The sequence below is a fragment of the Argiope bruennichi genome, chromosome 5, assembly GCF_947563725.1.
Source record: "Argiope bruennichi chromosome 5, qqArgBrue1.1, whole genome shotgun sequence".
NCBI classification, from domain to species: domain Eukaryota; kingdom Metazoa; phylum Arthropoda; class Arachnida; order Araneae; family Araneidae; genus Argiope; species Argiope bruennichi.
Window position 1 is genome coordinate 70,445,374 of NC_079155.1, and position 26,263 is coordinate 70,471,636.

General features: G+C 27.4%; 1 long non-coding RNA gene across 1 annotated transcript in view; it reads left to right on the plus strand.

Annotated features, from left to right (window-relative positions):
* The window catches only part of LOC129969668 (uncharacterized), a 444,985-nt gene extending 420,150 nt beyond the window's left edge, over window positions 1-24,835 (plus strand). The window contains exon 3 of the long non-coding RNA XR_008784550.1: window positions 24,512-24,835. This is a non-coding gene — a long non-coding RNA (uncharacterized LOC129969668). The remainder of the gene's footprint in view (window positions 1-24,511) is intronic.
* Window positions 24,836-26,263: the final 1,428 nt, after the last annotated feature.

Below are 26,263 nucleotides of genomic sequence, written 5' to 3' on the forward strand. Positions count from 1 at the left end.
ATCAATAAATTCTTTACAAATTTTAGGCATAAATCAAAGATATTAAAACAAGCCATTTTAGCAATATAAAGCATTATATGATATAAAGGAGATATTCAAAGGATTGGTTGTCAGAAGCAACACACGCTTTGTATTTCGTTAGTTATGCAATAATGCTTTTTAGTGCTTCAAATTTATGTTCAATTAAGTTTGTGCTGTACATCTTATCAAATATATTATTGTTTTTTTTCATTTAATACACTGATAAAGTGCGTTCAGATAATGGCCGCGCCTTTATGTTATCGACTTCATCTCCTACTGTTAAACTGATTTTATTCCGAAGTTTAGTTTACCTTAAAGTTTTTAAACTAGGCTTTTGAATACTCTGTGTAAATAATTCTTTCTTTCATATTTATATATTTACTTATGCGCAATAAAAGAAAAAATGCCTTTTAATTTATTCTTAAAGTCTTTAATTTTGCAATTAATTAGAATCTCGATTAAATTTTGGTTTAATTTATCTTGCAAATTCAGATTACATATTGATTAATTATTATTATTTGTTCTGAAAAATGCATATCAAGCGATACTAAAAGAAAAATAAATCAAGAATAATTATAATAACTAAACAGCAGACAATAGAGAAAAAAAGGGAACGACTTTAGAAATCATTTTAAAAGCAATTTAAGCACATACGAAAAGCAGCACAAGATACAAAAAGGACACTGTACTGTGAATTTTTCTAAAAAAAATGGTACCATTAAACATGTAAGGCAGCAATGCAAAAAGGAAACTGATACATTTTTTACTGTTCAATATGACAGAAATTTGTATGAGCTTTCGTATTATTTCAAGAGCCTGTTTTAATACACGAAACATTTAGTTTTAATACATTAGCCAATCCTGATCATATCGCCACCTGATATTTAGTAGGCAATTCTAAAAATGCAAAATATAAAGTATATGATACAGTAAATAAAGTTAACACATAAAGATTCAAAATAATAAAATTACCCTGTAAAATGAAAATTCATTTAATATTAAAACTATTTTTAGTTGTAACTGTTTGATTCCATTGTTGATCTTGCAGATTTTTGTCACTGATTCGTTTTGGTTTGATTGTTTTTGACACTGCATCGTTTTGGTTTGATTGTTTTTGACACTGCATCGTTGGGAATTTCAAAAAGTATTGACTTGTAGATTTCAATACAATAGTATTTCTGACATATTGTATTTTGAGTGAGTATATAAAATTTGCAATTCGAAATAAGCTTCAAAGTCTCTAAAATATAGAAAAAAAACTATATTAAGCTACAGAACTGACATTTGAATAGGTTCTATCAGTCAAAGCTGCCTTTGTGAAAGAAACAAAAACAAATAATATAGTGTATCTTTCGTTGTAAAATTATATTATATATAGAAATATAGACGCGTAGAGATATAAAACAAAACATGGAGAAGCAAAATGTGTTTCGTTCATAATTCACATAACATATGTGTATTTTTTTTACATATTTTTCAATTATTAAAAGGTTGTCCAAAATATTATACTCATTCATAAAGGAAACAAAAAAATTGTGATATTTGTCTTGAAGGTTTAAAGCCGGTTAGGAAGGAAATTTTCCTATACATTTTATCCAATTATCCCTTTAATGATATTTATATTTTATCAGCATGTTGGATATATTTATTTACAAAAGTATGCTTCATTGAACTACAAGTCTGAATAATTTTTGAAAATAACAGAAATAGTAAACAGAACTATTCAGAAGAATAAACAGAAGAATAATTACGAATAGTAAACATTACTTTGGCGATGCTAAAATATGTTTATATTGAACAGGAAATATTCATTGCTTTGTTTGGCAACTACTTTTTACTCTATCTAACAAAGATGTATGATATTCTGTATCACATTCTTTGCCATGCTAAGAATAACAGACTATCTGTTATGATTCTCTCCATTCTATTTCTATTCAGGGAAGACAACTCGTATTCCGTATCTTGGAAGATTTGTGCAACAGGATATAGGAAGCTATTCCCATTCCATTGTCACATAAGTTCTGAAACTCGAAATTGCCTCCACTGCATAATTTACAGAGAAATACAGAACATAATTCTCTGCTAAGTTGTATTCCATGGCAAATATCAGTTCATAACTACAGTACAAATCTGACATTTTCTATGTTACAACAAACATTTCAATGAAAATTCATCATGTAGATAATTCCAGATTTTTTATTTTTTCATTATGCGAATTTTGCATTTACTTTTATATTTATTTTGTATTATATTCTGTTGAATTATATTAATTTTGCCATATAGTTCTACAATGTACCATACGTTCTTTAATATATAAAACCAAATGCCAAAGCGTATGATAAATTCAACTTTCAATATGATTATGATTGTAATAATTGATAGGATTTTAATCTTTTATTCATGTACATAATTTATCTTACGCAAAAAATTTTTAACAGGATGTTTTATGCATATTCATGAAGTCCTTCAGTATAGAGACTGCGGCACTATTCATGTATAAGACACACATGCGGCACAAGATATTCATGCATAATAACGAAACGTACAACCATACTGTATTAATAATAATGTGTGTATTTGTGTATTTCTGTGTTTGAGAAACAAAATTTATGTATATAGTTTTGTTGGTTTATACATATTTGTTTATGTTTGTCTTTTTTGTGTTGGGTCTCTACAGGATAGCTAAATTGATTTTAGAGTTATCGAATGTGACGTGGATATATTTTATGCGAATCGGAGTAATATTTTGAATTTAAATTACGATCGCAGCGATGTTAAATTAATATATATCGAACAGATATTTCTGAAATTTAAATTTCATTTAAACAAAAAAATAAGCGAAATTCTAGAATTTTTACAAATACCTTCCTAAAATATTATTGAGTTAAATTGATTATCCCTCAGTTTTTAAATATTATTTTATAGTGATGATAATTTTATTAAAGAGGATTTTTTTTAATAATGATAATTTTTTTAAACAATATTTACCATAATTCTCTTCTAGTTATTTCCATTTTGAAATGAAATAAAAACGGTTATCATTGCTCATTAAATGTATAAACGTTTCTCGACAGTTGAAAATTTAAGAAATTTGTTTGTTAATTACAAAGTAACTAGAGGAACTAAAAAGAAAAATTATATTCATGAAAAATACTACGGTGCATTTAGAACCAGTTCGCACTGATAAAAACAGAAACTATGATATCACAGTATTATGAAGATTTATGTTAACAATAATCATAACAGTTGTAAGAATATTAAAATAACGTAGCTTTAATACATGTCATGATTTGATGTTTAAAAATTATTTCGCTCTGAGAATTAAAAACTTCGATTTATGCTTAAGATTTTTAATTAAATATAAACATTGACAGTATTCTTAGTAGAGAAGCTAATTGCTAAAGGCGTCTAAGTTGAAAAAAGTATTCTGTTCAAAATTTTAAACGAAAAATTCCAAATAAAGCAACGTTTTCTTATGTTTCCATAAAAAAAAAAAAAAAAAAAAAAAAACATAATTCAAAATAGGCTACGAAATCTTATTCATCAATAAAATAAAGAGTTTTTTTAATTTGTATAGAATTGAAACTTTTAATAGAATTTCCCTATATATGGAAATGCAGTTTGGGGAACGAATATTTTCTATCTATTGCTTTCTTAAAATTGTTTCTATCATTTTAAATTATATGTAAGAGTTTCAAATATAAATTATTATATCCAAAATGCATGCCTTAATTTCTATCTTGTAATGAAAAAAAAAAAAAAAAAAAAAAAAAAAAACTTATTCAATGAATCCACACTTCCATATTCATTAGGTCATCTTAATGGGTAAAAATATTTAATACCGAAAATATTAATTTATTTTCTCTTTGGACATATTAATTATTCATATTTTGAAACTAGCAACTGAATTTTTAAGCAATAATGAATCCTTAAAATCTCTTACATATGTAGTCTAATGCTATCTCTTTTGTTCTAAAATGTAAATTTCTAAAAGCTTCAATTTATATAATTAGGACGGCATAATGCATCACAGCTTTAAGTTACATATTGAATTTTCGAGTTTCATAATGTCTTAAAGTATTCAAGAAATGCAAAGAGTTCCGTTTCCTTTGCAAGACTTTTAATTTTTAGTGTTACAGAAATTTGCACTGAAAGGAATTTTACATTTACAAATGTCGCAAATATTTGCTCTAATTATTGCTGAAAGCATTATATAAGATTTTGCAAGCTAAGTTCTTTGTCAGCAGTAGATATATAAAACTATTTAATAAAGAAAAAAAGAATATTTTGAAAAGATAATATGTTTCTTTTCCTTAACTATATTTTAATAAACTGAAAATTTTGATTTTTTTTATCTTAATCAGCAAATATTGCATTAGCTGTACTCAGCATTTTATGTTTGCCAGGAGGCTCGCCTTATTTTTCCACATAAATTTTAAATACGACCACCATCATGTTTTTGTTGAATTTTGTAATGCTAGATCTTCACAGTTAACTTAGGAGCTTATAAATAAAATGAAATGTATTTTATCTAAGAAATGTTATTTACAAAAACGAAGAGCTTTATTATAAGAAAAAAATTATATATATATATATATATATATATATATATATATATATATATATATATATATATATATATATATATATATATATATATATATATATATATATATATATATATATATATATATATATATATATATATATATATATATATATATAATTTAGAGAATACATTTTATCTCCATAATTTATATTATTATGGGCTTTATTATGTTTTATTGTTTTCGCGTTTTATTTATCCTGTCTTAGAAATATTATCCTGCAATAAAGTTAAATTTTAGTATGATGCCTTTATAGAATATATTTCCTTAAAATTAAATTCAATATTTTTGCAATTTTAAAGCAGTTTGCCTTTTCTCGTTACATACATGCAGTCAAATTTATTTTATTATCCAGACAGGCTGAGGAATTTCAGATTCAAAATATCAATTTGAATAAATTCATTCAGAAATAATAGGATCCTCTTACAGATTTATTTTTTGAGATTCATAATAATGACATTTAAACCATTTAAAAATGATACAATGAGAGAAAACATTTCTATTTTGCTCTTTATTGAATCCCAACGATTGTTTCATGTACGAGAACGGTCTATTAATGAAAATACAAGCCACACAAAACACTAACAATTAGTATTCATGAAAATATATAAAGCACTTCTCAAAAGTTACAAACGTTTCTCTTTATAAACGTCCATAAATGTTGTGATATTTATCATTTCATGACATTTGTTTGAACATCCCTTCAAAGTATTGCTTTTCTCAATTTATTTAAAATATACCAGAAAGGTGTTTCGTAAATATTGCTGGTCCGCAAAATGTTTTTTCGCGAAAAAATTTCCCTTAGAAATAATAATAATAATAATAATAATAAAAAAAAAAAAAAGAGCAAAAATTGGAAATACTGAGTGAAAGTTACATTTCTTATTTCCGTTTATTCATCGAAGGAATTTCCAACAGCTGCCGTATTGTGGGAGCATAGTTAAAAAATTGTAATAATAGTAAAGAAATAATATAATACTTAATATCAATCGATTCATAAGAATTTAGTTTTACGAATTTTAATGCGATAATTTACTCATTCAAGTTGAACAAAATACATATCATCCTTATTACACCTCTAAATATATTTAAAAATTGGTTGTCAATTTCAGATATTAAAGCAGCGTTCACACAAAGTGAACTATTACGCGCAACGGAAGATCACGCCTACCTCAGGATTATCACATGACCATAACCAGACATTGGCAAATGGTTATCTCATCGGAACAACTATCTGCCATTGTCCCATTGCAGTCACGTGATCTTCCTGAAGTAGGCGTGAACTTCTATTGCGCGCAGTAGTTGGCCTCGAGTGAACTCTAATAATACACGAACTCATTACTGAAGTTGAATATTAATTAATTATCAATGCCAATAGTTGTTTTTGTTTCTAATGGCACTTGTCATAGACAAGCCATTTTAAGCCAAGGGCGCGCCTTAGCTAAACACATGTCACAACCCTTTTTACGGGGCGGACTTCATTCATGCATTCATTCATGCTCATCCACAGATCGTAATTTAGACCTGAATCAAAGAATGATCACCCCTGATCCAGTACCCCTAGTGATATTACTCTCGACATGGGGGGGCTGTGACCACGACAAATTTATACGTGAGCCAACCACCACAAAGATATTCTTCGGCCGGCGGGGTTCGAGCTTCCAACCCAAGGGACGCGAATCCAACGCCCTACCAGCCTAGCTATCTCACCCCCAATGCCAATAGTAACATTAGATTTGAAAAAAAAATATCCTATATATGAGTATTTTTTAAAATGCATGTTTATTTTGTCAAATTATTTGCATTTTTAATATTTTATATTAATAAGGATGTGCAAAGAATATTGCTTCATATATGTGGTATATAAATATCAAAGCCACATCTTACTCGTAATTTTATTTTCGTGAAGTAACGTTACATTTCAACCTTTTTTACATTCCAGAAATTTAATCGACTTAATGAAATACTACTCAAATTTTCATAAAATAAAGTTCTAAGATATATTTTTTTTCATCTCTTACTACTACACACAGCCAAAATTCTCCTGTAAGCTTTCGGGTGGTTGTATCTCGTAAATATTTAAACATTCTCTTCAATCAAGACTCTTCCGACACAGAATTACGAAAACCGCTCATTGTTTTATTCATTACAAGCATTCTCAAATGATCCTTGCTCAATTCAGTTTGATCCATTAGTTGTTGTGGACTTAAAGGAACTACATAAATAATCGTTTTGCATCCAATTGCAGACATTTCAAAACCATTTGTACGAACCATTAGTTTCAACTTAAGTTTTTATATTGCGATGTTGAATTTCAGTGGTTTGAAAAATATCTAATGTTTTTCTTATACCCAGATTTTCTTAAGAATCTATTTAAGAAATTCCTGAAGTAATCATGTCATTCTACTAAAATCTTTAGATCCTCCTCGAATATAAAATGTTTGAAACATTTTTAAATTTCGAAATGAAAGCAGGAGTGTCTTGAAAATATAATTTGCATCTTTTGGGAATTTAGTAAATGATGTTTCTGAATGAAAATTGCTTGAAAAATAAGCATAATATAAACACACTCTAAACTTCTTGTGAGATAGTTGTTCTTTGGTTACGAAACATTTTGATTTTTTAAAAACTATTATTGTCGATGTATGAAAATTATAATTTGTTTTATTATCACAATCTATTGTGTATCTTGCAACAAACATATTCCTGAATCAGTATTAATTACAGAGGATCCAAATAGCCAAAATCGTACTGTATAGTCATTTAAATATTTATCCGAAATTATCATTTAATTACAGAAACTTATTTTAGCTTTATGTATTTCAGAATAATATATTAGGTCTTTATTAGATGCATTGTTGAAATTCTAAGGCAAAATTTGATATTTATTACGTAATACAATGTTTCTGAAGATAATTAGTTGCTCCAAAATAATAACGGATATTTTAATAAATAATTTTTGCATTTCGAAATTTTTATTAAAGCCTGTAGAGAAGTATAAGATTTTATATGAATTAATCCTTAAACTGCAATTAAAAATTGATACATGTCATCAATTTTAATTCTTTTTGTGCTCAGTTCTGGTGTGAAAATGCAAAGCTTATATAAATTTCTATGATGACTAAATGAATGGAGAAAGTCTTAAATTTGAAGGAATAACCATTGGGAGTGGTTTCTCCAAAACTCTTTTTTTGTCGTGTGACTATTTAAGCCAAATTTTGCGCAGTAGCTTCTGAGGGTAAAGACCCCTGAGCACCGAAGTCTGACTTCTAGCTCAAATGAAGATAGCACACACACACATTCGCTTGCACAAGCCCCTTTTTACAGGGGACTCATTCACGCACCTCACAGAGAGAACGCAAGGAATGCCCGAACCAGGACTCAAACCTGGAACCCTAGATAACGGGGAAGACGCGCTACCTCTAGGCCAGGAGGTCGGCTCAGTTTTTATTCTTTATAATAAAGGTCTTATCTCTCCATTCCATATAATACCTAGCAATACCCACGGATACCTAGCATGACATTGCCAAATAATAATTTTGAAATATTGAGTCAAGAATTTCTATTTATCCTATCATGCAAATATATATTATGGAAGGAATTTTTTCCCATCTGAGTGAAGCCAAAATTTGACACAGAACTACAGTCATGACAAAATCAAATGTCCCGCTAATGTGCAGGTAGGGAGAGGGGGCTGCCAACTCAGGTATCGTTCCCGTCATCTGACCAATTTACGTGTTTCTTTCCAAAATAGACCTAGTGTTGATTTAAAACGGGACATTAATATAACTAAATTAAACTAAGCAAAATGAGATATCAAATTTCTTTAATTTAAGTCATTGCATTTGCATGCATACCAAAGTGCTGAAAGATAGATACATATTGTTCAAAATTTGATAAGAATGTACAATTTAGATGATAAACTTTGAACGTACTGAATTTGATCTATCTAATACTGTTTATAATTACCAAGCTCATTTGTACTCAAACAGCAGTTCGACAGTCTTCCTCCGATTGGATTTTGTTCGGAATTTATTTGATATATATTTACAAATGTGGTCTAAAATCTATACTCCAAATTTCATCCATGTAGGTCAAAATATCTTTGAATTATCGTGTTTACAGATTTACAGAAATAATTCTAGAAATGTGTTTTTTGAACTCCACGAGGGCTGAAATAGAAAGATTTGTAAACGTTCGACTTTCTGGACAATTAGAATATTTTTTCTATATCTAGTATACGAGTATGTAAATATTTAAATAAATGCAATAAATTATAAGAAATAAAATATTTTTAATTAATCCGGTAGCAAAAAATTGTATTTTTGTAATATTTTTAGCATTTTAAAACGATTTAAATAAATTTGTTATTTCTATACAATTCTGAATTACCACAAAATTATTCACCTATGAAATTCAAAGAAAAATTCCTTATTTACAATATTAAAAAGAAAGAAATTTATTTCGACAATTATACTTGATTACAAATTATCTTTAAAAAAATCAAAATTCCGCAGATATTTTTTTAGCGACACAATTTTTGGAAATGCTTATATATATTTGAAATAAAAATAATTGAATATAGAAATTTTTTGCTACTTAATACGGTGAAACTCATTCTTGAAATTCAAATCCATTTTCCATATTAAAAAAACTACAGCTTCATAAAGTTATCAAAATAAATCTGAATGTCAAAGATTTTTCTTAATGCCAGTAAACATTTACTTATTTACGCCAGTCAAATGTGATGTATGTAGAATTTTTTTTGAAAAGTACTAAAATTTAAAAAAAAAAAAAAAAACACGATTGGATCTGAAAAAAAGTAGGTACACATTTTTCTTGAGATCTAAAGTATAGAACTCTGATGTGATCCATAAAATGAATAAAACTCAAAACCTTCTTTTCTCATATTTTTTTCTATTTTTCACCTTTCAGAATCTCACTTGATCAATCAAAGTCAGCCGAATCTCATATTCTAAATATTTTTTTTTTCATCGTTTTGAAAAAAAAAAAAAAAAGTTATTTTTTTAACTGTTTTTATTATTTTATGTTTTTTTTTTAAATTTTATTTCTGTAACTTCCATTTTTATTCTTCTTTTTTCCTTTGTATGTTTGCTTCCCATGTGTTTCTAAAAAAGAGAGTAAACTCTTCTTATCTTATATTTTTTTTTAAAATTATTATAGTAGTTACTGTTTATCAATGACATTTTTGTTTCATCTTGCATTTTTCAGTTTCAATAATTATTATTAATAATTTTTTGATCATAAATATAATAAATGATAAATGACAGATTTTAAACATTTACGTTGATCAAATTACAGTAACATTGTAAAAAATTTATTTTAAGATGTGTTTTAATCTTTTTAATATCGTTTTACGTAATTGAAAAAAAATTAAAATCCTCAAATATAGTTTTAGTACCTAAAAATATTGAATTTTAAAAGCAAAGATTTCATAGTTATGAACGCAGAAGATTCTACATTGAGCTTTTTTTTTATGGTTCTTAAATTATTTTCACGTTTCAAAAAAAAATACAATTTTGACTCTTTTTTATCCATTTGTTTTGTTTAAAAGATGACGTCAAAAATTTATATCATAAATTAATTTGCTGTTTTTTTTTTTTTTTTTTTTTTTTTTTTTGCATACTGCTATTAGTTCTGAAGAAGTAATATCCTTTTTTCAGAGAATATTATGTAAGATTAGGATATTTAGGTATAGTAATTTATTTGTTTGTACCAATTAATGAAAACATCTTTTAGCAAGTAATTCAATAATACAAAAATTTATTTTCATTTTTATTACAGATTTTAACTTTTGAATATCTTTGCAAATTTTACTGTAATTTAAATACTGATTTTTTTTTAAATTTCAAATGCTTAATTAGCTGATGAGATACCAATGAGAGTATAAAGCATCTTTATACAGAGATATCACAAAGTAAAATTTTGGTAAATCAAGCAAAATTTTATTAACTAACACATTTATAAAAAAAAACTAATTTTATATTGAATTAGTGAACAGAAACAAAAATTTGCATTCTTTTTTCTGACTTTTACATCTAAACAATTATTTATGAAATCAGATGCCTCCTGACTTAAGCAGTTTATCATATATCTCCTGCTTAAGTATCGTATTTTGTGCAAAACATTCTATTAGTGCCTTAATTAAATGAAATTTTATTTTGTAATCATTTCATGACAATGACTTTTATAAGCCCTTAAAAATTAGAGATTTGTTCGTGGTTTTTTTTTCCAAAATACTAAATTAAATATCAAATATTTCTACAGGATATAGTCAATATTTCAGCCATATTCTTACAACGCCAAGTTAAAGCCTTCAAATTATTCATTGATTTAGACGTACATAGCCCAAAGCAATGTTCTCATAGTAGAAAAAGAAAGTCACTGAGCATTAAACATTTTATCTAACGAATGACATGTACCTAAACATAATGCTTTTATAATTTATAAAATAAAGCAAAAGATGCTATTCTCCAATGATTTAATATGCTATTCACAAGAAATAAAGTATTTTTTTTTAAATACTTTATTTCTTGACAATAGCACATTAAGCTAATGTATTCACCAGACTGAAACATAAATATTAGTACTGATTAAAAACCTTATTTTTCTCTGGGGCAATTTAATAGTTAACTAGGGAATATCGATTAAAAATCATGAAAATGATCAAAATGTAATTACTTAGTAATCTTATTGGGTTGGTAAAAATTAGAATAAAGTGATTTGTGAAATTTAAAAATCAGTATATAGAAGTTAAAATATTTCGATGTAATCATTATTACGTTTCAAATTTAATTCTTCAAACTATTGTTGTACAATTTATTTTGGTGATGTTTAAAATACGTTTACTTATTTTAACTGAATAAATACTGTTCTAGGCTAATATTTATATTTTATTTTTATTAACAGTCTCTATAAACTATTAAAACATAAGCATTGATCGTGTCTAATTTCAATCAAGTGTAATCATAATCAATAACTTCATAGCTTTTATTTCCTCAATGATTTGTTTCTTAATTGTGATGAAATTGCTCATCATTATTTTTGTAAATATTAAAGTGTTATTCTAATAGTCTTACATCATTCTTGCTTATTTTACTCATGAACATTTTTTGAAAGTAGCATAATATTGCCTTTCATAGTGCTGTTAAAATAGTTAATGTCTGGATTATCTATTTTCGAAGTACAAATTGTTTTTTTATTCTTCATGTCATGTCAACTTCATGTAATTCAGTATTCTAAATTGCAATGATAATAAATAATTATCTTTAACGTTCAACAATAGAAGAAATATAAATATAATATATCATTATAAATAATTATCATTATAAACAATGTAAACATTTTGAATTCTATTGAAATACTAATGTTAAGTTAAAATAAAGCAAATACATAAATACATAAATAAAAATTAAAGAATAAACAAACAATAAGGAATAAAAATTGTCAAAATGCGAAAAAAAAAGTTTATTTAAAAATAACTTATTTTAATTTTTAAATGGTGAAAGAATTACTTTTTTGTAAAGATATTTTCGAAAGTAGCACCAAAACATACCAAAATTTCATTTAATATTTAATTAAGTTTTCCAAGGAATTGCTCAGAGATGAACATTCTCACCTTCAAAATATATTTATGTCAAATTTTGTAGCTCTAAGTGGAATGGACATATATAGACACAACATTTTCTTTTATTATAAGTAGAGATATACTGATTTGAAACAATTTCGATTTACTTTCGGAACTATGAAAATTTCATCAATTGATATTTTCAGTCCAACGAAATAAGCTAACAAATGATATATTGAAAATAAATTGATGTTACAATGCAAGCAGAATAAATGACCAACACAATGAAAGCGAAATAAATGATCTACACAAAGAAAGTAGAGTAAGGCCCTCCTTGATGGTTTGATTCATCATTAATTTCCTACTTCAATACATCAAGATTTTGAAGTTCGCCAGAGCTTATTTCCCTCTTAGCGGTGTAAGCAATCGGAACATCTGACGCAACGTTTCAGAGAAAAATTATTCCCTTTTAATCAATGATCTTATAGCAAGCACTGTTTTATTTACATTGAGGTTTAAATAATAAAAAAGAAAAATATTGATTACGAATATTATTCGATTTTGTTGAGCTTAACTTCTATAATTTTACGAATGATAATAGAACTGGTACTTACAGCTAAGAAGTAACTGTATGTTTTCTAGTTGGTTGAAAGCTAAGACTGTACAGTAATTTTAAATCTCTTTCCATCTAATGGCTTTCAAATTTGTTAAAAAATGCTTAATTATATACGTCATGTCTGTCCTATTTGAAGAGATGAGTACATCTTTTGTTGCTAATTTAAGCAATTCTGAGAACGATAAAAATCTATATAATGAGCCTTGTAATTCATTTTTGAAGTAAATTTTATGTAATTAATAAAATTGTTTGGCACCTTAATGAAATATCTATTAATGTTAATTAACTGATACAGAATATCATCTCAGATAAATAAATTATAAAAAGAATTAAAGCTTAAATATTTTTTTCACTAGCAATGTAGTTATGTAGTTACATCTTAGAATCATCAAAATAAGAAGTTTATTTCAAAAAAATTACATCGTGCATCTCCTTGTTCTTAAAAGACCATAATGTGGCTTTAGTTTAATTTAGTTTAAGTATATTAAGTTGCAAAGTAACACTAGGGCTATTTTGCCACGAACATCGTAATTTTGAACCTTGGTCAGATGACAAGGATGACACCTGAGCTGGCATCCCCGTCTCCACAGCACACCACATCAGCGGGAGGACGTTTGGCCATGGCGGATTTAACGTGCAACATACCCCTTTACATGACGGTTCTTCGGTGGAATCGGGTCTCGAATGCTATAATATGGCAAATGCTTTAAAAATCTCTCCGAAACAATAATGTTCATCTATGAAATAAGCAATATAAATGCTACAATGCTTCTTGAAACGAAACACATTTCATATTATTGGCTATCTGTCAAATATACTGCAAAATTTCACATAATCTTATAATTCAACCAGAAGGCCTCTGATTACCGGTTCGCTCTGAAGCAGGACTTCAAATGCAATTCTTTATAGGCCTTACCATTTATTCTCTTAAGCTATGATTCTAAGAGACATAGCTTATTTATCCTACATGAAATTAAGTGCTTTAAATATTTACAGTCGCTTCGTCTTTTAGAATTTTCATAAAACTTAGAATTTTCATAATTCTATAAAAATAAAGGAAATTAACATTAGAAACAAATCCTTGAACTGGAAATGAAATTGACGAATTAGTTTTGATTTAATTAATGTGTTTCATAAAACCGCATATTATCAACAAACATTTTAATTATAAAATAATTTGTATCAGTTTACTCAAAAAATATTGAAAAAGAAGAACATGGTGTTTTGATTAAGTTCAAATATATGCAAATAATTTATGCACTTTACTCTCAAAATTAGTTTTTTGTTTTCATAATTGAAGCAACTGTAAGAACTGAAAAATAAATTACTCAATAATATTTTCGTTAAGATTTTCAAAAGATTCAATATTATCGGTTCAAGGAGAAAAATCATAATAAAAAATGTATTCATATTTTGAAACCAAACACTTCCTAGGAGACAATAAAAATAAAATTTGAAATCCTTAACAGGCATGAAAGGCAAGCGTGCTATACCATTCAGGTATCTGCACAAAATTTAAAATTCCACATCCTACATGGCTTTGCCTTAAAGAGATCACAATGTATCCGGCTACCCAAATACATCGCCACAGATCACATTGCCCGACTGTGTAATAAGCCATTTAAGTGTTCCATTACCGCCCAAAATGAGCTTCGTTCCGTGTCACTCGAATATCCGTAAAATATCCCACGAAATTCCGCATAATCACGTAATCGCGGTCCAACTGGCTCTGATTTACGGTTGTTCTCTTTGATGCAGGTCTTTCAGCGCAGGAACTCTTCATACACCAAATCGTCCCCTCTCTTAAGCTACAATTCCAGCTGATCTTGCGAAATCAATAGAAACTGTAACCGGAACGGTCGTCAAAGATGAGTGGGGTGTGGGGGGATTGGTTTGAGGGTGGACGTGAAACGGGGCGGAGTGAAGGGATTGCAAACTGCTTTAATTCGCAGAACAAGCTTGACTGACTGTTTCCTACAAATGGAGGGTAGAAGGGAGGAATTGTTCGAGGGGTGGTCTGTGTCCTGAGAGAACAGGATTAGACGCCGTCGAATTCCCGTAGAATAGTTACGGTGTTGATCTTTGGTGGTTTGAGGGTGAATTGGGAAAGGTTCCAACTGCGTAATGCGATTTGAGAACGAGAAGTGCGTAGCGTTGTAATTGCGATGACCCGAAATCATAATCATTAATTCATTCAGACGCACGTGTTCAAGGTCTTTCTCAGATTTTGGTGCGTGAATACATTAGTGGATCAGAATTGTCTCGCAAGCATGTACTGGCCATTGAACTTACATTCCATTGCCCAGTTTTATCATCGATTTGTGAAAACCCATTTCACAAAGAAAGCGCATTGGAATCATTGCTGATATACTTCTCAGTATTTGCTTACTTTGAGAGCCTTATTATTGAAATAAATATTAAAATTTTAAATCCAAAATCAGAGTCATTTACTCATTCAGATACACAAACTCAATGTATTTCGCAGATTCTGAAGCGTGAACGCATTAGAGTTAATATGAAATATATTTTAAGAAGTATTTGAAAAATGCATAATAAAAATTAAAATCCGTTTCTAAAAAACAACAACAACTTTGAATGAATGTCTGTTAAAGTGAATTAACAGTTTTAAATTCTTTTCATTTTATAAAGGGGTCTATTTCAAATTCTGATTTATAATCGAAGATAACAAGCATATTTTCATGGAATCAGTTTTATAATACTTCAATGATATACTTAAAAAAAATGGTAAAGGAGCAATAATATGTCCCACAGTAAAATGTCCTTTGTAAGCGATCATCTTAAGAATACTCAAAGAAATTCAGTAAGCATCTTTCATTTAAAAGAAAAAAAAAAAATCTTCGAATTAGTATCTGTATAGGTAAATCAATAGTTTTTATATTATTTTTTTTAAAAAGAGATACAATTAAAATGTTGATTTATATTAGAAAATAACAAGAATATTTTCATAAATTTTGTGTTACTAATTCTTGAAAGATCTAGTTTGAGAAAATGATAAAGGCAGCGATAATTTTTCATGCAGTAAAATTTCCTTGGTACACAGATCATCTTAAGAATACTCGAAGGAATTCAATAGGCATCTTTCATTCATAGTTCAGTACAAAAAATGGGATTCCTAAAGAAATAAAATTAGAATTTAAAAGTGTTCTATGCTCCAATGAGATTAAATCTTTCAACGAAATAGATTAAGAAACGAATTTAGAGCAAGCAACTGTAGTGAGAAATTAAAACTAAATCATTTTATGCAAAATTAAATTAAAATGAAAAAAAAAACCCAATATGGATTTATTTTTTTCTTTCTAATTTTATATAGAATTATGCTTTCAACAACGCCATTAAAATAAAAATTTTATCTGAACACGTTTTTACTTGTTATTATTAAGTAAGCAATAGCTGAACAAATGTTAAATATTTAAATACGAATATGTGTCTTTATTCTGGTAAGTGAATTATTTTTCATCGTTCTAAAAGAAGAATAGCGAGGTAAACGGAAATAATTATTCTCAGTTAGAGATGGAGATATGTCAACACTACTGGGGTAACAATGATACATGTTTCCGGATAAATAAATAATTTCTGGGCTATTTTGTTCAGCATTTTATGTGACGTTGTTGAAAGATGTGAATAATAGATCGTTGATATATTTGACAAGGGAGAGATAATCATTAGGAAAGTTAAGTATTAATTTGTTGAAGTAAGCGAAGGAAGCAATGGTAATCACTCATATGCATAGGGTAATGGGACTAAATATAAACTGTTCAATTTCAAAGAAATTATAAAGTAGATAATGAAGGAAAAAATATTTGAAACAGATGAAATACCTAAACTTAGATAAAACAATTCGAGTAATATACGAATGTATGTATGTATGTACGTATGTATGTATGTATGTATGTATGTATGTATGTAAGCATTATTTTATGTGAAGCAGTATACAGTTTTGAAGACAGTGAAAATATTTTTGATTTCGAGACGTCGTTTCATTTCATATAGGAGAAGCACGCATGATTATTTACAAGAAGACGCGGACAAGGCACGTCCGCCACAGAGCGACACAAAAGCAGAAGTGGGGAAGAAGAACGAAATAAATTATCCCTCGTCTTATATAACATGAGATATGGATAGGGAAAATATTTTTTCACAATTCTAATATATTATTAAGATTCTGATAGGAATTTCTGACGCATATCAAGGAAACAGAGGGATCTTTCAAAAAGAATGTGCATACTGGACAGTTTTCTCTCCCTTCGAGCGGAGTGTGTGAACGTGTCGGCATTTTGCCGATTCAGCAATTTTATAAAGCTTCTCTTCAATTAATTAAGTAGAAAAAGTAGAATTGGATCACGAAATAAGTGAATATTTTAGAATGAAGTTACTATGGGCTAAATTAAGATAAAATCTTGGACATTAATTAAATTGAAATTAGAGTTAAAATATAATTACACACACACACACACACGCACACACACACACACACACACACACACACACACACACACACACACACACACACACACATATATATATATATATACACATGATGAAATTTTTTGCATTACACAATAATTTAGAATATTTTAAACATAGAAGCAAAAAGACAAATGATTAAAGAGCACTTTGATATCGGAATTTTGGTAGATAAAATATTTAAGATGTGAAAATGATTTGACTTTAAAAGAGCATTTATTGGACGTAAATAGTTGCAAAGATTAATCTAGGCTAGGTTATCTAAGCTAAGCTCATATTAACGAGGGCAACAAAAGAATTCTAGAAAATATATGAAGAAAGATACATTATTTTACAAACAAAATGGCTACAGAAGAGTTCTACTGAATAGTTCTACATCAGATGTAGAACTATTCACGTTACTTTATCTGAAAACACGAGTTTTAGATCTTATCGTAAAAGAAAAGTGCGATGTTTGACTTTTATAAAAATAGTAGAAGTCACAAATTGGCAAGAAATTATTGAACCGATGCGGGAGCAAAATTGCTAGCGAAATTATATTTTTTTAATGAAAATCCACTCTGTACTAAACAATGTTATAATGCCTGAAATCATGACTTTTATTCAAAAAGGTTTGAATATAACTGCGATCAAAAATTCTTAGTGATTTTTTAGGCTTCAGTATCAAAGAAAAAAAAATATTACTGAAATTCTTTAATAAAGTATCCAAGGCTTTATATCCAGCAGAACTTTCAATCCTATTAATTAGCAACTGGTTTTCAGTAATGTGAGAAATTATAGTCCTTATCCATTTTCAAATCAAATCCTTATCCAAAGATTTGCTTACACCAATCAAAAATGTGATATAGATTGGATTGCAATGGATCTAATTATCCTCCCCAAGGAATATCCGAAATTATCAGTCTGTTTCAGCTTGAAATCAGGAAATCGATTACCAGGCTCGCAATTTTCATATTGCCATTACTTCGCTTTACCTATGATAATACGGTAAAGTGATTAAGTGCAACAGATTCTAAAATACCTACTACTAATAAAATGATAATTTATGTGCGAGTGCGTGAATACATACGTGATCATTTCACCAAGAGGAATTTGGTACATACATAGGTTAAAGGAAGGAAATGTGAAATTCGGGAGTATTTTTTTAAGTTTTAATTCATTAAAAATCAAGAAAGATTTTGGAATCGTACCGTAATAACTTCTGAAAATATTATTGCATGAAACTGATACTTACATCTTAAAAATATTAAGCCTCGCCATTTTAGCAATGCTGACTAAAATGTCGTGAAATTTTTCTATTTTTTTTTTAATAAAATTTTAACAATTTTTAAAGGATAGTCTTTTAAATGCTTTTCAATAATGAATTTCAATGTTGTAATGTTATTCAAACAGTTTTCATTGCTTCACCAAATATTTAATGGTGCCATTTTCTTTCATAATCATTGAAAGCCAAAGAAAAAGCCAAAATATTTAAAAAAAAGTACTACCTGTGCAGCTCAGTAAGAAATAAATGAATCACAACAACACGGAAAATAGTTTGCATTGTCGTGATTGATTATTCAGATATTTAGATTTTTAAAGGACAGGCATTATCATACACAAAATAAATATAACTGGTGTAAGGCTGTAAAAATAATTGTTGGGGAGATCATGAAAAATATTAAGCATAAAAGTTTTAATTGAAATCCAACACAATGATTATTATAGGTGGTTTCCAAACATAAATAGATAGAAACATAACCCCTGTATGTAATCGCATGATAGAAAGTAATCAACATTTCTCGAATGTTCTTATGGGAATCTTGTTGCCCGGAATTAATCTTTAATACATAAAACTTTTTTAAATAAGCCAATTTAGGCCAGCATTTATTTCTCCCATCTCGTATGAGTAGTATTAACTTAATTATATCAACCATCTCTAATTTAGTTATGAAATTTATTTAAATTTTATTAAAAAAAGCATACACTGAAAAGATAAAAGATCTAAAATGGAAATCAAAACACACGCAAGCACAAAAATCAAAACAAAGAAAATATATTCATATTAAATCTAAATATTCACGTATTACCAAAATAAAAATGCTTTGAATGTTTTACATCTAAAGAAGATTTTTCAATTAGTCTTTTGCATTAAATTTCTGAACAATTTTAAGCGGGTTGTTTGTATAAAAATAAGAGTTTTTTTTAGAACTTGCTTGTCTATACATAATTTTGACTTTAAATATCAATATTTAAATATAATTCACCTAATTCGAAATGACTGGAAGTAAATTATAACACATGAAGGAACAGAATGCCAAATTGTAAAAGTTGTTTATTTATTATTATTTACTTAAAAAATAAGCAAGCTTGTTTCCTTTTGAAATGCTCTAACTTGCACATCAATGAAATATAAAATTTATAGCAACCATTTAAAAAATTCGTCCACTTTCAAAGTTCATAGATTACCAAATAACCCTGAAAAGTAATTATTAAGTATTCCCAATAGCAAACAAGGAAAAAAAATCATGGAAGAGTTGTAAAAAATTTTTAAAATGTGTAATTCTTGCCTAAAAAATATATCTGTTATATAACAATTTAGGAAAAATATGGAAGTATTTTTTTTTTTAGTTTTATATTATTTAGTTGATTGAAAAAACCATACTTAAGCAAACAATAGAATATGAATGAAAAATATAATTTAATAACTTCTTAAAATCTTAATGATGGTTTTACTCTTATAATTAAGTAAAATTCCTCTTTCTTCTAGGTTGTTCAGCTAATTATACTCACAGTTAAAAAAAAAACAAAAAAAAAACAAACAAAAAAAAAAAAAAACAGTAACTTTCAAAGTATTTCATGCACATCATGTGAAAAGCCTTTCCTGAAATTAAAGTTTTCTTTGAGTGCTATTAAGAGCAACTAGCAGCGCGATTAGTTGTATTACCGGCTGCAACCATTTGTTTCCGGACCACTTACCAGCCTCTCAACTCACAACCTTTAAATAATAGCTGAATTCATACCGCAAAAAATCATTTGAGAGAATAGCGCTTAATGGAAAATTTCTTCTTATTGATTCTGTATCAAAAGAAAATAAAATCTATAAACACTTCTTCAACCTTTTAGAAGGCCAATTTTTTCTAATCATGGGATATTAAAATGTTTTCAGGATTGAGATTATCTTAAAAAAGTGATTCGTTTACAGTTTATTGGATAAATTTTATCTGTTTAATTAATTAATTGGGTAAATTAATAATTAAGTAACGAATCAAGACACACCATTTTGTGTGAAATAAGAAACTAAAGCATCTAAGTTGCAGTCTTATTGAAAAATTTGTCAAAAACTTATGCCAATCGATATAATTTCATACAAAGATTAATAAATTTGGTGGGAAGTGTACTTGCCCTATAAAGGGTTAAAATGTTGCTTTAGGAGCTCTGTTTTTCAAATATAAGTTAATCGTGGGCTGCCGAATGGTCGCTATTTTTCTATCATTAAAATTAAATTTTATTTAAGTTTAAGCAACTTCATTAAAAATAGAATATACTATTAATTTTGTATCTTATTCTTGCTTCTTCTCCGATTCTCTGTCTATATAAGAAAATCATTAAATAGAATCTAAAATATGTATGATTAACAAGCTAATGAAGGATTGTAGAATTAAATTTAGATGTTAGATTGACATTTCATATAAGAGCGCAGATCCACTGGAAGAATTTCATATATGCATTTCATGTATTTTCATCATCGACTATTAGGCACGCTAACTAGTACAATATACTATAATATTTTAGGATGGCTGATAATCAGCAACGCTCAGATCAGAGTGTAAGTAGTTACTTAGTTGCATCGCTTATAGCAGTCCATTAATATGTCCCATTAGCTCCACTACACTACAACTCAGCGTTAGAATAAATTGTATAAGCATCTGTAGTTGTATATGGCTAGTACCGATTTTATGTATAAACTCATGCGCACTCAGCAAGGAAATGCTTCAACATTCAGAAGATATTAAATTATTCAACAGTTTTTGAGTCTTAAGGAGCAAAGTGGAATTTCGAACTTTAAAAGATGTTATATTTTAACAGGGAAAATGCATAGTATTTAAAAATTTGATTGAATAGTTAAATAAATTTTTATCTTAAAACTAGAAAGATGTTTGAAATCATAATTAAAAATGTTTCCAAAATTTAGGAAAAATTACATGACATCTGAATTTGGCATTGGAAAAACAATTGTCTGAATTTTCTTGAAACAGGAATAATTATTTGCCAATATTTTCTTGAATTTTGCTCAGGTATTAAATAATTTATAATATGATTAAAATTTTAAAAAAAATCAGTACAGTTTTAAAATGTACTAATCCTAGAATTCGTAATACTGTTTCATCTTCAACACTCAATTGTTCTATCTTCAACTGTCCTCTACAGCAGGAAAATTCAAATAGGCATATGTTTGCTTTTAATATTAAACACGATTTTTCAATACTTCAAGTTTTTATATTTCCAAATTGTAGCGATTTTGCATATTGCAAATTTTAATTCAAAATTCAATTAATAAATTCAACATGCATTATTATCATGTTTCATGTCTTTTAACAACTATAATAATAACCATGCGGAATCGAGGATATGCATATTTTGGTAAGCACTGTTCCTATTGCGGAATACCTGTGCATATTTATGGCCTGTTATATTTTAAATGATATAATTAATTCCAATGATTAAGAAAGTTTCAGAATGGTAGTTACCAAAGAAAAATAATTTAATTTCAAAGAATATATTGCTTATTATTTAAAAATTAAAAATTAAAATATCATTTCTTTTTAAAATTTAGCTAAAAAATTGTCTTTGCATAAATAGAAAAGAAAATCATAAATTATTCGTTCCAATCCATTTATTTATTATTTTTTATTTATAATTATATATAGTAATTGGATTTTTCAAATAGAGATTATGTGTTGATGATTTTTGTAGGAAAACATATGAATGAATTCGATAATAAGGGATTAAAAGCCATTTCATTTAATAATGAAATTATTACACAAAATTAATTATTTTTGCATTTAATATCTAAATGGAAAAAACAACAGCAAATAAATTAAAATTATTATACTATATCTTATACTTTCAAGTTAAATTCTTATAATGAAGCATTTTAACCCTTTAAAGGGCCCTTTTTTTCTAGTCCTATTATGTTAAAATATTTTTAGGCTTGAAATTAGAATAAGAAAAGGGATTTATTTAGCTTATTAGATAAATTTAATTTGATTAATTAATTAATTTGGTTAATTAATAATTAAGTAACAAATCAAGACACATCATTTTGTCTGAGATAAAGAACTGAAGCATCTAAGTTTCTGACTTACTAAAAAAATTTGTCAGAACTTATGCTAACCTACATAATTTCATACAAAGATTGATAAATTTGGTGGGAAGCATACTCCCCACGGCCCTAGAAAGAGTTAAAATGACCATTGAGTTAACTGAAATCCACATCTATAATTTTCTTTTACGCTTAAATTCCTTTAAATAATGCTTTTTAATAGCCCATAAATAAAGACACAATATTATCAATGACGCCTGTATCTGGAATAACGCCCAACATTAGAAAATGACTTCAGGCGTGAAAGGATAATTTATTCTGTTATTATCCTTTCTTCTGATCCTTTGATCAATCAAAATCTGGAAATGAAGACTTGCATCGCCACAGATTTAACCTAAACAAATATTAACATCTGTTCTCGCAGTTCACGTTGTGTATAAGCCAACTCAGTGAGGTTTACGGCCCTTGCTAATGGGCATCCAGCCCCAACCATCAGCAAATGCATATTATCTCTATTCCAATCAGGCATCCGTAAAACAGATTATGAGCATTATCTCCGGGATCGATCGTCGAAATTTGCACGTTCAGAGATTACAGAATACTGATGAAATCTATGAAGCCCTTGTTGGTGGGTGTTCGCTGATCTCTATTGAGTGGAATGTAGCAGCGTATTAGAGAAACACCTGGCACTTTTCCCAGGCAAAATATAAACGTTTCAGACAACACGTTTTTGCGTTTGAGTAAATGGAGGAATGTTTGCAATGAAATCATTAAGGATGTGGAAAAGTATTTCTTCAAGCCTATGAAAGATAATTTTTTTCCTAACAATTGCGTGAGTTTTTTAATGATTGAAGTTTTCGAAAAATCTATTTAAATGTAGTTTTTTCTTAAGATCTGTTAAATATTTAAATTCAGTAATGCCGCTGTTCTAGAGGAATTGATTTTAGAAAAATTCAAAAATGTTATTCAAATATTTGATTTAGATTCTTTTTAATTTCAGATATAAAGCATGCGTAAACTATGACCTGAAATTCATGTATATTCTTTAAAGATAATTTTTTTTTGTTTTTAAAAATGTAAACAAATATTCCTTATCTAGAGCTCAATAATTTTAAAAAATCATAAAATGAGAAAAAATATGTGCAAATATCAGAACTATTAAAAAAAATTTCTGTTCGTGCTTTTATTTTCGGTAGATTAACCCATTTAGAACGGGGTAGATTAAGATATTTTTACACTTCAATGCAATAAAAAATTTCTTTCATAATTTTTATTTGTTATGAATAGTTAGATTATATTTAGTAAAGTTACAAAGTAAATTTAAACAATTGATTTATTTTTAGTAGAATATTTCAAATTAAGAACAGTAGTATATGTATGATTAGAATTTGGATCTTGAATTTGATATTTATAACAGATAGTAACAAGATAATAACAGATATAACAAGATAGTAACTGATATAACAAGATAGTAACTGATATAACAAGTAGACTTAGTTATAATTAATTAAAATCCAAATAAAGTGATTGGACATTATAAATTAAGATAATACAGAGTTATGAAAAAAGCATATGTATATATATATAATTTAGCAAAAAAATAAAATTTATATAAATTTAACATTTATTTTTTATTTTTTTTTATTTTATACCTTTATGATTTTATTCATACATAATATTTCAGAAAATTGGAATTATTTAATTCACATCTGTTTAGTTGAAAGCATATTTTAATATTTAAAAATAAATTTTTAACGCGTTTATATAGGAATTTTCTTATTTCATTCATTCTTCAATTTTTTTATAAATATAAATAAAAAAATTGAAAAAAATCTTGAAATTATTTTTATATATACCAATTATCTAAATTATCTGTATTTCTTTTTCAGGTTGGAAGATGTAGCTTCAAAAGAAATTTGCATCGAATAATACAATTGGAAATGGACGTGACCCCTTATTCAGAGTTTTTGGAAAACATGAGAAAATTGATTATGAATCAATTATCTGACTGTTGAATATTTTTCTCAATAAATAACTTCTAAACAACATTTATTAACGATTCATATTAAAATAAGTCTACTCTTAAATATTAAAAACATTGAAACTGTTTTACGTTCATCATTTATTGAAAGAAAGAACTGATATGGAAAATATGTCTACGATGGGCTTGCTGCAATGTCTATTCATCATCCTCCTGATCTCCGTCAGAAAAATTACAGGCAAGTGTAAATAAATGATTCCTTTGTGTGATAGTTGACTATGCTGTTCTATCATTTCTTTCAATTTTGTTCTACCGTTATTTATTTATCTTATGTATTAAAAATGAAAAAAAAAATGTAGAACCGTCGTAAGCATAATTTCATAATTCATGAACAGATAATTTGAATATATTCTGAGATCTGTGTAAGAAAGTAATTTTAAAGCATTTTTGCTATTCTTCAAACCAAGGGAAATTTTTTCCTTAAAATATACGATTACTTTTGAGAAAAATACTGTACAATGCATTTTGAGAGAAAAATTACATCATATAATTCTTAGGATCGAATTAGATTATTAAATGTTTCATTCATCATGAATTTTATGTCTGCTTTTTTTTTCACAAAGTTGATATCTTATTGTGGAATATTAAACTTAATTAAATTATCAAGAAAACTGCGGTTTTCGCTTGCTTAAAATTAAAAATATTTCTATTAAAATCAAATATCACATTAATTTGATGTCACTATTATAATTGGATGATATATAGCGATAATTCCCTAAATGAAATCATAATAAAAACATTCTTAATTATGAATGCTCATCATCAAAAATTAACTTCTTTATAGTTCTGCTTAAAATTTAATAAAAATTTATAAAATTATGTAAATGGTTTAATCAGAGCAACAATCTTAAGAATGTTGGTAAGTTGAAAATTGTTATTGAAATAATGAAACTTATATACGATGTGCTCAATTTTTTTTATTGTTATGTTTTACTCTTTCTTGGAAATAAATATACTTTCTAAAGAATTAAAACTTTTCCGATATAGTCATGCAGTTTGATACATTATGATAGTTTAACATCAATTTTTGAAAGTAAGTTGTGTTATTCTATGCACATAGCAGAGTAATTTATTGATTTGTGGCTATTTGTATCATGAACGACTATTCTAATTTTTGGCACCTGCGTCAATTAAGCAAAAGTTGGGAGCTTTATTTAGTAAAAATTACAATATTTATTCTTGCTTAAATTGCTATATAATATATGCTTTCTCATATAATATGTTCATCCGTGTACTATCTAACCAGAGTTTATTCAGTTCCACTATTTGTTGTCTGGTAATTTATTATTTATGAATTAGTAAATATTCCTAGACAGAAGAGTGATTCCTTGGAATTATTGTTAGCTATATGCGCGCATACTTTGGCTGTATTTAACCGACCAAATTTGTGTGCATTATGTTTAGAAACATAAGTTGCATAGCAATTCTTTAAATAAAAAAATATTTTTCTTGTAAATATAGGTGGATGATTACAATATAAAACATTTTAAATATTTAGAGGCTTACAATAATTAATTTTCAAGCTTTCTTTCACCGAATTCTTTATTTGAATCAACCGATATATTTTCTAATTTTATCATTATCTTCTGCATTAAGAATA